Source organism: Arachis hypogaea, chromosome 20 (genome assembly GCF_003086295.3).
Source record: "Arachis hypogaea cultivar Tifrunner chromosome 20, arahy.Tifrunner.gnm2.J5K5, whole genome shotgun sequence".
In the NCBI taxonomy this organism is placed as follows: domain Eukaryota; kingdom Viridiplantae; phylum Streptophyta; class Magnoliopsida; order Fabales; family Fabaceae; genus Arachis; species Arachis hypogaea.
The window spans coordinates 142,773,289-142,787,001 of record NC_092055.1 but is presented as its reverse complement, the minus strand read 5'-3'; the positions used below and the strand labels follow the sequence as shown (position 1 = coordinate 142,787,001).

Sequence of the window (13,713 nt, the reverse complement as noted above, 5' to 3'; positions counted from 1 at the left end):
GGAGAAGAAAGAGGGTAAACGCGGGAGAAGAAGAAGAACGAAATCTCAAAATAACGAAAACGAAAAGGGAAAGAAATATTTTAAATCTGGTAGTTAGATATACACGCGATGTTATATAGCGCGTGTAATCAACGTACCTGAAGCAGCGCGTATTTTGATCTTATTGTTTAATGAACTTGTATGGCATACAAGCCATTAGGGCTTGTATGCAGAGCTTTTCCGTAAATATATATAGATACACCCATTTGAATTTAGTGTCCCACTCAATTTGAATTTGGCATAATATTAATGATGGATGAGATGTAGGGGTGTTCGCGGTGCGGTTTGGTTCGGTTTTAAGGAAAAAAGTTATCCGATCCGAATGCTTAATTTATGTGCAGTGTGATTTGGATTGGATGAACTTTTTTTGGAAATCCGATCCGATCCGATCCGATCCGATTACAAGCGGTTTGGATCGGTTTGGATTTGCAGTTTTTTAAATAAAAAAAAATTAAATACATATAACAAGTCTCAACATCAAATTTTAAATAATCAACAATGACATAACAAGTCTTAACAATATCTTAAAAAGGCAACGATAACATAACAATAGAAATAAAATTATAGGTTAGTTAAAATAAATAAATAAATAATATTTTGAACATAAAATATTTATTAAATAATAATAATACATGAATAATAGAAAAATGTATAACAAATTAAACATGTTATAAGTATAATTGTAAATATAATAATAAAATAATAATATTATAGCATGTTGTGCGGTTGGATTGGATTGGATCGGTTATGAAAAATAGATCCAATCAAATATGAATTAGAGCGATTTTAATCAGTTTTCGGTTTGGATTGAATTGGATGAGCGGTTTAATTTGGATCAGTTTGAATTTGAACACCCCAATAAAATGTATTCAAATAGTAGTATTTGCAAACTCATTTGTTTCATTTAAGCCAAAACATAATAGACAATAAATTAAATATATTATTATATTATTCATTTAGTAATAATAAGTACAATGAGAGAATTTCACTTCTACAATACTATTCTTCTATAATAATATATTATTATATTATTCTGCATGCATTGAAGGCTTGAAGCTGAGTTTTATTGTTCCTATTACATACATAATTATTAATAAATAACATAACCCAACATCACTTGTAGCACATATAAGGTTTACTTATATGTTATTAATTACTTATAAGGTTTATTGTCATCAAGATCAGGACAAAAGAGTTGTTGATCATCATCATCATCTTGAATCTAATGACGATGAAGGCCTCTGCAGCATTTAACACAATACTTATGGCTGAAATAAGATATCCAACCACAGCAATCATAGCGACAATGAGTACTCATTAGCAATTGCCTCAGGCGCGACTCATCGCCTAAAAAAACAAATAAATCATAAATAATATATTGATGTTATGTTTATATAGTTTATTAACATGTTTATTGAAGACATCAGTGTAATTTTGAATTAATGATTTGAACTATTATAAATTAAAAGAGAATTTTGTTTGAAAAATAAAATAAAACTATAATTTTTTTATAATTTAATAATTCAAGAAAACTAAAAAAAATTGATTAAGCTAGATATAAATTAAGATTTTCATGTATATTAGTAAAAAATCAACCATCATATAGCCTATGGTTAACATAGTATATATTGGATTATATGTATTACCGTACCGTCTAATCTCTCCTTCGTGTCTTGAAATTTTAAAAGAGATGAAAATGAAAATAATTATAAGAGAACTAGAACAAGAAAACTCTAGAATACATTTTCTCAATTCACTGATGAACTAAGAACAGAAAACTTTGTAGATAAATATATTTAACATACAATAAAAACGGGTAGCATAATCTTCTCTATTTATAGGCAATATACGAGAAATAACAAAGAATATATATATATATATATAATAACTAAGACAAACCATCTAATTTCTTTAGTTTGTATGAATTTATTCAACTTTATCTTAGATAGGAATATATAATTTACATTCTAATTCATTCTTATCTGATACTGTCTGATACTATATTTTTGGCCGTTTGTCCTTTGATTCTATTTTTCATTTTTGAGATGGATATAATCTGATACTCTGATACTATATTTTTCATTTTTTATCCTTTAATTCTGTCTTTTATTCATGAGTTATATATAAAGTTTTTTTTAATTAAAAATCATACATATAATTTGAATGGTAAATTACATAAATAAAGGTTAAGAGAGGAAGAAAGTCAGCTCTTCTTGTTTTTTTTAAATTTTTCAAAATAAAAATCTAAAAATTGTTTGTTAGATACAATTAATTACCAACTGACCTAGGCTTAACTCATCATCTAAAAGCCAAACAAATAAATCATAAATAATATACTGAAATCATGTTTATATAGTTTATTAACATGTTTACTATGCTCATCATCAGTGTAATTTTTAATTGATGATCTGAGCTATTAGAAATTAAGAAGAAATCTTGTTTGAAATAAAACTTTATAAAAAATTTCATAATTAATAATTCAAGAAAACTAAAAATTTGATATATTAAGCTAGGTATAAATTAAGAATTTTTGTATATTAGTGAAAATTAACGGGCCAACAGTTAACATATTATATATTGAATGAAATTATATATATTAGCGTATCGTCTAATTTCTCCTTCATGTCTTGATCAAGTGAAACTTTAGAGGAGATGAAAATGAAAATAGCCATAAACAGAATTACAACAAGAAAAATTCTGGAATTCATTATTTTTCTTAACTCACAGAATACAGATAAACCCACAACAGAAAACTTGTAGATGGAGTACAATAAAAAAGGGGAGAGCGGGCTGAGCGGCCTAACTACTTCTGTATTTATAGGTAATATATAAGAAAGATTAAGAAATATATATAATAAATAAGACAGATGATCCAATTTTTTTAGTTTGTATGAATTTAGCCTTATCTTAGATAGGAGTATATAGGTTGCATTCTAATATGATCCTTATCTTATCTGATACTATATTACTATCTTATACTATATTTTTGATCATTTGCTCTTTGATTCTATTTTTCATTTCTGAACTATACATCATCTGATACTACACTTTTTGCAGTTTAACCTTTGATGTCGTTTTTTATTACTGAACTATATATAATCTGATACGTAATACTATATTTTGGCAATTTGTCCTTTGAGTTCTGTTTTTTATTCCTGAGTTATATATAAAGTTTTATTATTAAAAATTATATATGTAATTTGAAGGGTAAATTGCTTAAATAATTAAATGAAATGTACTCCAAACATTACTTTAACATTTAACATTTTTCATGTCTTTCGCAATCACTTAAATCATAAAACATTGATGTTCTAAATAATAGCTGTTTTTCATAATATTAGAATAAATTTTTGTGAACTCTAATAATTCATTATGATTCATATTATTAATAAAATTAAGTACAAAAACTGCATTGGGACTATAATGTCATGGTCATTAAACTGCTAGCCATAAACATCAATCTTAATATGTGTTTAGAAGGATAATTTTGTTATTTTAGAGATAAGGTATAAAATGATAATATTTTCATGTTCAAAAATCTAAATACTAGAAAAATTACACTATATCGATTTTAGACGTTAAGGAAATTAAAAATTCATCTCAAAAATAGCAATGCTGAAATAGTGACCCTCACAAGACCCATTAAGCTAAATAAGGACAGCAATAAGTCCAATACTAGTTTTTAAGTTCAGTAGAAGCCATAAATCTATAATTAATTTCGAAATTATGTATTCTTTTATTTTAGTTTGTTTTGTTGTTAAAACTTGTCAAAAATTTGATTTTGTTTTAATTTGCTTAGTAGTAATTTTAGGACTTTTAAGTTTAAATTAAAGCTTATCCAATCCAATAAGATTTGATTTAAATTAGTTATGATATCTCTTAGGATCTTTAATTTAAATAAGATAATTAATAGAGTTAATTTTAGAGTCATATCTAAAAAGATTTGGCCAACTTTTAAGCTAATTTATTAAATCCTAGAGAATCAGTTACTCAAATCGACCGGTGTATTTCGCCATTGATATTGAACCCTGCCTTACTTGTAACAATTGAATATCCTTCGCTGTCCTAACTGAATTAGGAAAATATTTCTTATACAACTCGGATTGAAATGCATCCCAAGGTATAGCAGTATTATCTCATTGTAGAAGCGAACTCAATACACTAATCCTCCGACACTTGTTGCGTTTGCAAGGCTCGTTCCATCGCCTGAAACTAGTTATCAGCTTCCGTCGGATTCGTGGTTCCTCTAAAGATCGGTGGATTTATCTTCAAAAAGTAACTAACGTCATCGGCCCATTTATGCCGTTACCCCCGTTTCTGTTATTAACTTGCTGGCCAAGGACCTCAGTCGTTGCCTGCATAGCATCTACCATGTTCTCCACGGTGTTCATAAAGTTCACAGGATTATTCGCAATTGTTTCAGGTTCCGCATTACTATTTCGGCCTCTGCCTCGACTGCGTCCGCATCCACGAGTCATCATTTGGTTCCTATTCACACCAAACAAGTAATATCAAGGTGAAATCAGTCTCAATATCTCAAGTCTAATTCTTCGAAGTCCCATACATGCTCTTGAAGAAATATGCCACAAATATCAGTTAAATATCCTAATTAGCATATACACATACCCAGAATACGCCTAGAAATATAGTCAGTCCGTCCCTCAGGCTCTATAGGAATGAACTGCTCTGATACCATAATGTAACACCCTACCACACAAAGCCTTATGCTTAAGTTGTAAAGTAGAGGTGACGAGGTATTACGACCTCTAAAAGAAAAGACGTATAGTTGAAAGAAAACCATAATGAGGAGCCTTGAAGAAAAAGGTAAACAAAATCGAAGAGGGCAAAATACAAAATATACATGTGGAGAATCTATATACACATATACATAGCCTATAATAATATATAACAGTCCAAAAGATAACTCTTCGCTTGTAAGGAAGGTCTCCAAACGCTCAACGAGGTGCCTCTCGACCTGCATTTGAAAAACAGCAGAAATATGTATGGAATGAGAACTGGAGGTTGTCAGCATGGTAAAGGTACCCACATAATTAATATACAAGATCTCGGAAAATTCAGAGGTAATCATAGAACTCCGACACTCAGATTAAACTTAAAATTTATTCTAAATCAGTAATGTCAGTAATCTAACTAAGGGGTTCTAGCCCTAGTCTAACTTTGCACCCTCCGTCTCCTCCAAACCTCCAAATCAATGGTGGAATAACGATCATCATTCCTTCGCCAAAAGAGGGTCTTTCAAAGCATACACAAACAATTCAAACAAAAAAAAACAGATACAGGCACAATTACAACAAGTAGAACAAATAGCAGATAAACAGAGTTAAGCAGTTAAGCATACCAAAGCAATGCACACTCAAGTAAAACATACAAATACAAATGATCTATGTCTATCTTATGTGCCCATGAAAGAATTTGAGAAGTTAAAGTGCCCGATCACATCTTGCGACAGAAAATTTACAGAGTATCGAATTTCAACCTAAAACAAGTGGTGACAAGTCACTGCCTTCACCCAGAAATACTCGTGTATCAGATGATTCAAATATATAAGTCACATGAACAATTCAGTCATAACTCATCAATGTCAATAACAATCTCAATCATATATCATGTATCAATTATCACCTCAATGCCTCATCAATTCAACATTCACTTCTCCAATCTTCTCAACTTATTCAATATGTCCACCTTGGTTCTAAAGCTTAAAAGATCTTTATCAGACTCTAAACAGGTGTTAAAAAGGTTTAGAAAACTAGAGAATAAGTTTTAAACTCAAAAGTTCAACTTTTACCTAAAACAACAAACCACAAGTTTTTCCAAAATTTTCATTTCAAAGTCCATCGTATCACAATCCAAAACAGCCCCTCATGTCTCAAACCATATTCACATGCTTTCCAAATTACTCACACATACCAACACTTAAGACACACATTTATTCAACAAATTCATTCATACAATCTCACCATAACATCATTAACACTCCATATCAATACATATATTATATCTATCCAATCTCCATCACAATGCACATTAGAGTTCCACAATCATTTTCTATATCCACAGAACATGAACAAATCACATAATTTAACTTATCTTACAGTCAACTAGTCTAAGTTTTCACGTGACGTTAAATATTAACTACGAAAAACCAAAATCATAACTTGGCCGATTTCTCCCAAGCTTAATACACCACGAAACCCCTCTTTGCAAGCTTTCTGACCTCCAAATTAAATTCAACGAGTCTCGGCCACCAAAACTTGATTCCAAGCGCTCTAATTCACGGATTCAATCTCCAATTCGACTTAAATTCAATATAATCCATACAAGTCACCACAATTAACACTAGGGTTCATAAAATTGGACAAACCACAAGGGTTTAGAATTTTCTTACCTTACCCATTGATGATTGGGGTAAAACTCAACAATTACCCGCCACTAGATCAAACCTAAATCATAAAAAACATCAAAACCTTCAATACCCATAACCAAGATTTACGAATTCAGTGGAAAGGAGAACTGGACATGAATAACAAAGTTCTTACCACTTTGTTTAGATAGAATGAAGAGGATTTCAAGACGAACGCGTGGCCGCAAATGACTCGTCAATCGGAACTCCGAATTGAAAGTGACGTGGAATTGAATTTTTTGAAGAGGTTAGGGTTCTCTCCTCCAATTCTCTTTTCTTCAACGTGATTCCAAGCTAGAAATAGGGAGAAAATGCTATTTCAAGGGTTTTATATGTTGGCCTTGGGTCTAATATGGACTCGGCCCAATCGGTTTGACCTGTTGGTCCGATTTTAGACTAAAATATTTAAAATTAATGTAAAAATTGTATTTTAATTATTTACATCTTTAAATTATAAAATTTAATTTTTTAATTTATTTAAATAATAATTAATTTATTAACTAATTATTTATTTATTTCGCAGAATTTACATATTGTATTTTGGTGTATCTCTTTTTTATTCTTTTTAATTTCATCCATGTTTTTTATCAAATCTGGATCGAATCAAAAATAATAAAATATATAATTTAAAAACTTTTTTTTTAATAATTTATTATTTAAATCAGCTAACCGTTAAAAAATCATACCAATTAAATTGATTAACCAAATTTTTGTTTCAACAAGTTCATTGTCAAATAGTTTTTATTAATTGAATCCAACCGACTAGTTGCATCTAATTCTCAAAATCATGCAATGAATACATACACATCTAATTTTACATGAAACTTTAACTTCATTTCAAATAGCTTATTATTAATTTTACAAGTAACTTTCTCATTTCAACTAGCTTATTATTGGAGGCGATTTTATTTGTCTGGTTTATCATTTATGTAACGGAAATGTTTGGTAACCAAAGAAAATCAGTCAAAAATAATTATAATTTACTTTATTTAGCATTTATTAATTGTTGCGATAATTAATTAATGCTAAATAAGGCAAGTTTTAGCTGTTTTTTTGTCTTATATAAATGTCCCAAATAATAGACAAGAAATAATTTATTTTATTATTCGTTTAGTAATAAGTACAATGAGAGAATTGCACCTTTATTATTCGTATCCTTATTATATTTTGTTACATTATTCTTCATGAAGTTGTTTTATTATTCCTAACTAGTAGTGATATAATATCAGGATTACGTTAACTATTAGTTATATGATTCCGAGTCATCATTAATAACATTAGGGTAAAAAGAACTGTTGTTGATCATCATGATCATGAATATGATGGATTTTTTTGCAGCACTTGATGCAATACCGCCGCAATTCCCCACGATAAACCCAATGGCAACAACCATGGCGACAATAACTTGGAGGAAGAAGCGGAAGCTCAGTTTTTTCTTTCCCATTTGCTTCATTCTTACCTAATTCAAATTAAAACCAAACAAATAAATAAACATGTCGATTAAATGATTAATTCTCAATCACAAAAAAAATATGATAAAAACTGGCCGGGTTGAACCGGTTTTCACCGGATCTCATGAGTGTCTGGTTCGATGAGTGACTCGACCCAGGTTGATTATCGGATGACTGGATTTCTAGTTTGAACCGGTCGGGTCGAGCCGGATTTTGATAACTATGCGTACATATATCTCAGAAAATGTAATTAATGAAATTTATTTTGGTTAATTATATTCTTTTCTATATTTTCCTTTTATAATTTAATGATTTTGTTAAGAAAAAACTTTTTAATTAACAATCAGCTAGTAAAATAGTATATAAATAAATGTTAAGGAGTTTGAATTCTTATTGATTTATTGTAAAAAATAAAAAAAAATTATTAAAAAAGTAAGGAAAAAGAATAATATTAGCTGAAAATATACAATTGAGTACATGTTTTTATTCTAAAAACTTTATATATTAATATTTTAAGATTAGTAGATAAGAAAACTAGCTAGAAATCATTTTTAATTAAGGTCTTAACTATTAATAAAGGGTAATAAAAATTGATCAAATTTTTCTCATAGTTTAATTCAAGCAACCTAAATATTGATTAAACTAAATAATTAAGATTAATTTTCCAAGAAATACCTAATAGATCAACATGAATCTACGTTAGTAATATCATGTAATGATGTAGCTGATAATTAACATATTATATATTGAATATGATTATATATATTACCGTTGTTTGCGTCCAATTTTGGTCTGTGTCTTGTTTGGATGAAACCTCAGAAGAGATCAGAGAGATAGTAGCCACAAATAGAAATAGAACAACAAAAACCTTAGAACCATTACTTTTCTGAACTCAAAGATAAACCAAAAGAAAAGCTTTGTAGATATATTACTATTTTTTAATTTATGAAAGGGAGTAGCCAATTCTTTCTCTATTTAGGAAATATACGAAGAATAATAAATCCTAAGACATTTTTAAGAGTTATCCAATTATTATATTCGTTTTTGTGAATAATCATTCACACGATTAATATAAAAGGCAATTACTTTTATTAATATAGCATTATATAGAAAACGATAAATAATTTTTTGATTTTTTATTTCAAAGACAAATAAATTCTCAATTAATTAAAAATATAAAAGTTGTTCTTCAGTTTTTTAAAATGCGAGACATTTAAGTTTCATCAGAAAATTAATTTGTCCTTATTATTTTTTGAACGGAAAGACTTAAATATCTCGAATTTTAGAAGATTAGAGACATTTTTGTGTTTAAATTAATAAAAAACTTATGTGTATCGAATTAAAAAATTAAAAACCTATTTAACTTCTCATGTTATATAATTGGATGCACGTATAAAATTATTTAACACTAATAGCATATCAAAATTAAATTTTTTATATATATTGCGACAACCGATCAATTTCTTTAGTTGAATTTAATTTAGCCCTATCTTAGAAGGAGTACATAAGATGCATTCAAGATGATCATATTGTACTCTTGGCATTTGCCTAGCTATTATGTTATTAGTCAATATGATATCATATTGTAAAAAGTAAGAAAATTAGTAGAAGTGGTTCGATTGGTCATGTACATGAATTTAGTGCAAGATTATACATGTACACATGTAGTAAAGCAAGTTCAAATTGCTGGATACAAAATTCAATAATTAATTCACGGCAGTTGTCACGGTAATTTTTAGAAGGTTTAAATTTAACAGTGTTGGTAGAGTTTCTAGGAGTATTTAGAATTAACTCTAGATGGTTCTGGAATGTTTAGAATGGTCCTAGAAGTTCCTGGAATATCCTAGAAGGTTCTAGAAGACTCTAAAGATCATAGCAGTATTCTAGAAGAGGTAGAGTATATAGAAGTATAAAGAGTGGTATGGAATAATCTAGAAACAAATTGAAAAGTTGTGGTAGGATAGATATTGTAAAGAAGATTCTGGAGGATTAATCTGGACCGTTGATAAATTTGATCTTAACCATCCATTGAGGAGGTGGATGGCTATATTAATAGGAGGTAAGAGTTTAGTGTAATGTGGAATCATTTGTACACACTTGAGCAATAAAGTGGTTCTTTCACCAAAGCTTCCTTTCTCTTGTGTTCTCTTATATTCCTTACGTTTCTTGCTAAGTATTGAGGTTCAGGGCTGACTTGATTTTAGCTCAAGAGTGTGGAGTAAGTCCCGAGTCCCTTATGCCGGCCGGTATTGTGTCGGGCATCGGTACGTTGGGAGGTGTCCAAGGCCATGACAAGATGGCCAAATTTATTGAATTGTCCGATTAATACTTTAAACAGAAGTTGTTAATATAAATTAAGCTCGTAAGGAATAAGAGTACATTTGAATTTGCTTTTTTTATTTGATTTGCTTTTTTATTTTTTATTTTTATTTAACTGTTTTTTTATAGAATTCAAAAATAAAATATACTAAAATAAAAGCAGAAAATAAAAGACAAACCAAACTCACCTTAAAACATTCAACAAAATTTAACCAATAACTATAAAATAAATAATTTATTCGTTTAGTCTGTTAATTTATTTTTCATTTTCTTTTTTTAGTGTTTTAATAATTTCTTTTAACTAAAAAATATCTCAAAATATTACGCAAATATATACATAATCTATCACGAACTATGACAAGATCCTGCCTTTAATAGATTCATCTTATATTCATAGTATAAGTTTTGTAAACATTCAAAAACACAATTATTAAAACAAAATACCATAAATTTAATTATTTAGATTTGGAAAGGTGACGAGATTAATAAATTATCAACTAAAAACAATAATTTACAATTTAATAGAATTACCATGCCATTTATGCTCAAGGCCCTCAAATATTTCATAACTTATTTGAAAAATTATTAATTTACTGTGCCATTGCATGTAAGAAATTCTCTAGGAAAAGAATTATATTACTCTGTCAATTTCAAAATAACCGTCGCTTTCGACTTATTACTACATTGAAAATATCAACGTATAACATTGATTTTTCAATGTATTAAAATGGCGAAAGCGACAGTTAATTTGAAACTGAAAGAGTAAACGCAGAATCCAACTAAGTCTGATGTCTTTTTTTTCAAGAATTTTTTGTACATTACACATCTAAACTAATTTTTTTCACCTGTGAGAAGCAGATGTGCTTGGCATCTGATATGTCATGGGAACCATGTTCACCGGTGCACCGGGAACAACGGCGCCGCCGGGAATTGGGGCTCGAATACCGTATGCAATGTGTGCAGGGGGCGGAAGATTCACCGGCGTGCCAACAGCTGATACTAAGGGTCCTGCTATAGGTTGTCCAATGGTAGGAGCAGAGTATAGTCCTACCCGGAACACCGGTTGAAGCCGGAGGAGGTGGTTGTTTCGGTGATTTGATGGCGGAATTTGGTGGAGGACCATTTGTTTGACCTGTAATTGGTCCTTGAGGTGCCGAAACTTCACCATTGTTAACACTGGTGATATCGTGTATGCTCGATCGCCTTCTATCTTTGTTCATGGAGTTCAAACGAATGAAGTATTTTTGAGCATGGCTTGCTACTTGCGTCGGCGTTCTTGTCACGACAAAGTTTCTCGATATGCTTCGCCAGTCGCCTTTTCCGTACTTATCCAAGCCAAGAAGAAACAACCTGTTCAACCAATTTTAGAACAAAGAAAGCTTAGAATAAGAAAATGAAATGAAAATGCTAATCCTCACTAATATAAATTATATCAACACCTTGGATTTATTAAACATAAGCACAGAGAATATGTCACTGGCATTTTCATTATTCATAGGGGAACTGACTATGGAGACTTGAGACTTGCATCATGATTCAGATGGCGATTTAGCGACGGAAGGAGTTCCGAGTTCCGTGTCGTGTGAGTGGGGCAACTTCTTTTTTCATCTAAAACTTATCAGCTTTAGAAATGGAGGCTCTGGATTTAGTACTATAATTTACCATTTGAGGAATTTGGAATGCAGAGGCAACAACAAAATCAAAATTCACAGTTTGGTGGTTATAGGAAAATGAAAACTGCAACAAGCATGGGGATTTAAAGGAACTGAATGAGGAAAAAAGAAATTTCTAAGAAGTGATTAGGTGATATGAGATTAGAGTTTAGTAAAGCTTAAGCATGTTAAAATTGAACCTCGACAATAACAACAAGAAGACGACAACAAAGCTTTGTCACACTAGAAGGGATCGACTATATGAACCAAACAACATTATAGTGTCCTTAACAATAGGAAATCATAATTGAACAACACCATCCCTTTACTTGAAGGAGATCTTAGAACATTCAAAGTGGGAGGAAATCAAACAAAAACCAGCCAAAACTAAGTTTAATAGGATCAATTACTTGGATTGACCAATGATCGAGCAGGAGAGCAAAACTTCGATTGACCTAAGACAAAACAAAATGCTGTCCTGAGACCGAACTTCGAACCACAATGGAGAAACAAGGTGAAAGCAGAGGCTGAAGGTGCATGCGAGCGGGATAGAGTAAAGACCCCAAACACAGCAGTTTCCAATCACCAAAAGATGCCGAAAATACAGAACAGAATATATTTAAACACAACTTTAGAGTAAGCTTAAATATTGATAGTAAATTGATGTAATGAGAGGGAGTGATTTATCTCATTCAATATGAACAATATCAAGTAAAATAATAGCTTAGTTGAACTGAGAGAACTGCATATGTAAAATCAAGATATCATGGATCCTTCATCTTCATGAACCAAGATAAAATATTACTCTATTTACCACATTACCACATCTCATGAAATTACTGCACTAACCATTAATAATCCACTGCTTGTTCTGATGGAACAACCAGAAATGCAGAACTCAGTTAAAATTTTAGATTCACCCCTCTAAACCTCGTCTTTACCATTTAATCCTCATCTAAATCGATAGTGCATTGTCATAACCTTATGAGACAGTACCAGAAGCCATGCCGGTTCACTTAATGAACCTCGGAACATAGTTATTAATCACTAGTCAGTACAGATATATAGAGTGTGTTAAGGTACACAGAGGAAGACACAAGAATTTATGAAGAGAGAGTGTGTGCGCGCGCGTGCGCGAATATATCAAGATCTTGAGTGTGCAGAGGCCAGTGAATAAAAACAGAGTCCAGAATCAGATACTACAAAACTAAAAATCAAATCTCTAAATTCTATAGTCTTGAAACAAAATTATAGCAAATTAAGAGTAGCATATATAGTAGCATGTAATTGTAATGTAGCAATGATAAACTTACCTGTGTTCATCTTCTGTCCAAGCAATACCCTTTCGCCTTTCCTGATCTGATCTTGAAGCTTTAGTTCCATGATTAGACTCGCTATCATGCTTCCCCTTCTTGCCACCTCCTTCATCACTTGCATGATTTGCTGAGCCTTCCAAAGAAGAATTATAAGACGGTAGAGTCACGCAACCAGATTCAATCAGATTAACATCTTCAACCAAGAGCTCATAATGCTGCTTAATTTCTTCTACCGTTTTCCCCGGTACATCGGCCGCAATTTTCTCCCATCGATCCAGAGCATCGTCTGGATGCGTTACCAAGGCTTCCTCAAATGCTTTATCCTGCTCCCAGCTCCACTCAGAGCTACTATCAACTTCATCACCAGTCATCTATCTAACTATAGAGCTTTTATTACAAGGAAAGATGAAATGTTTCTATCAACTGCTCTAAATCTAGGTTAAACCCTAATACACCACAAACTATATGGTTTGTTATGGATCTACAAGATTTCTATGGTGATAACAGCAAGT

The 13,713-nt window shown here is 30.8% G+C and overlaps 1 pseudogene; it reads right to left on the bottom strand.

The window, feature by feature from the left end:
- Positions 1 to 10,771: 10,771 nt before the first annotated feature.
- On the bottom strand, positions 10,772 to 13,707 carry LOC112783993 (transcription factor SRM1-like; annotated as a pseudogene).
- Between the last annotated feature and the right edge of the window lie 6 nt (positions 13,708 to 13,713).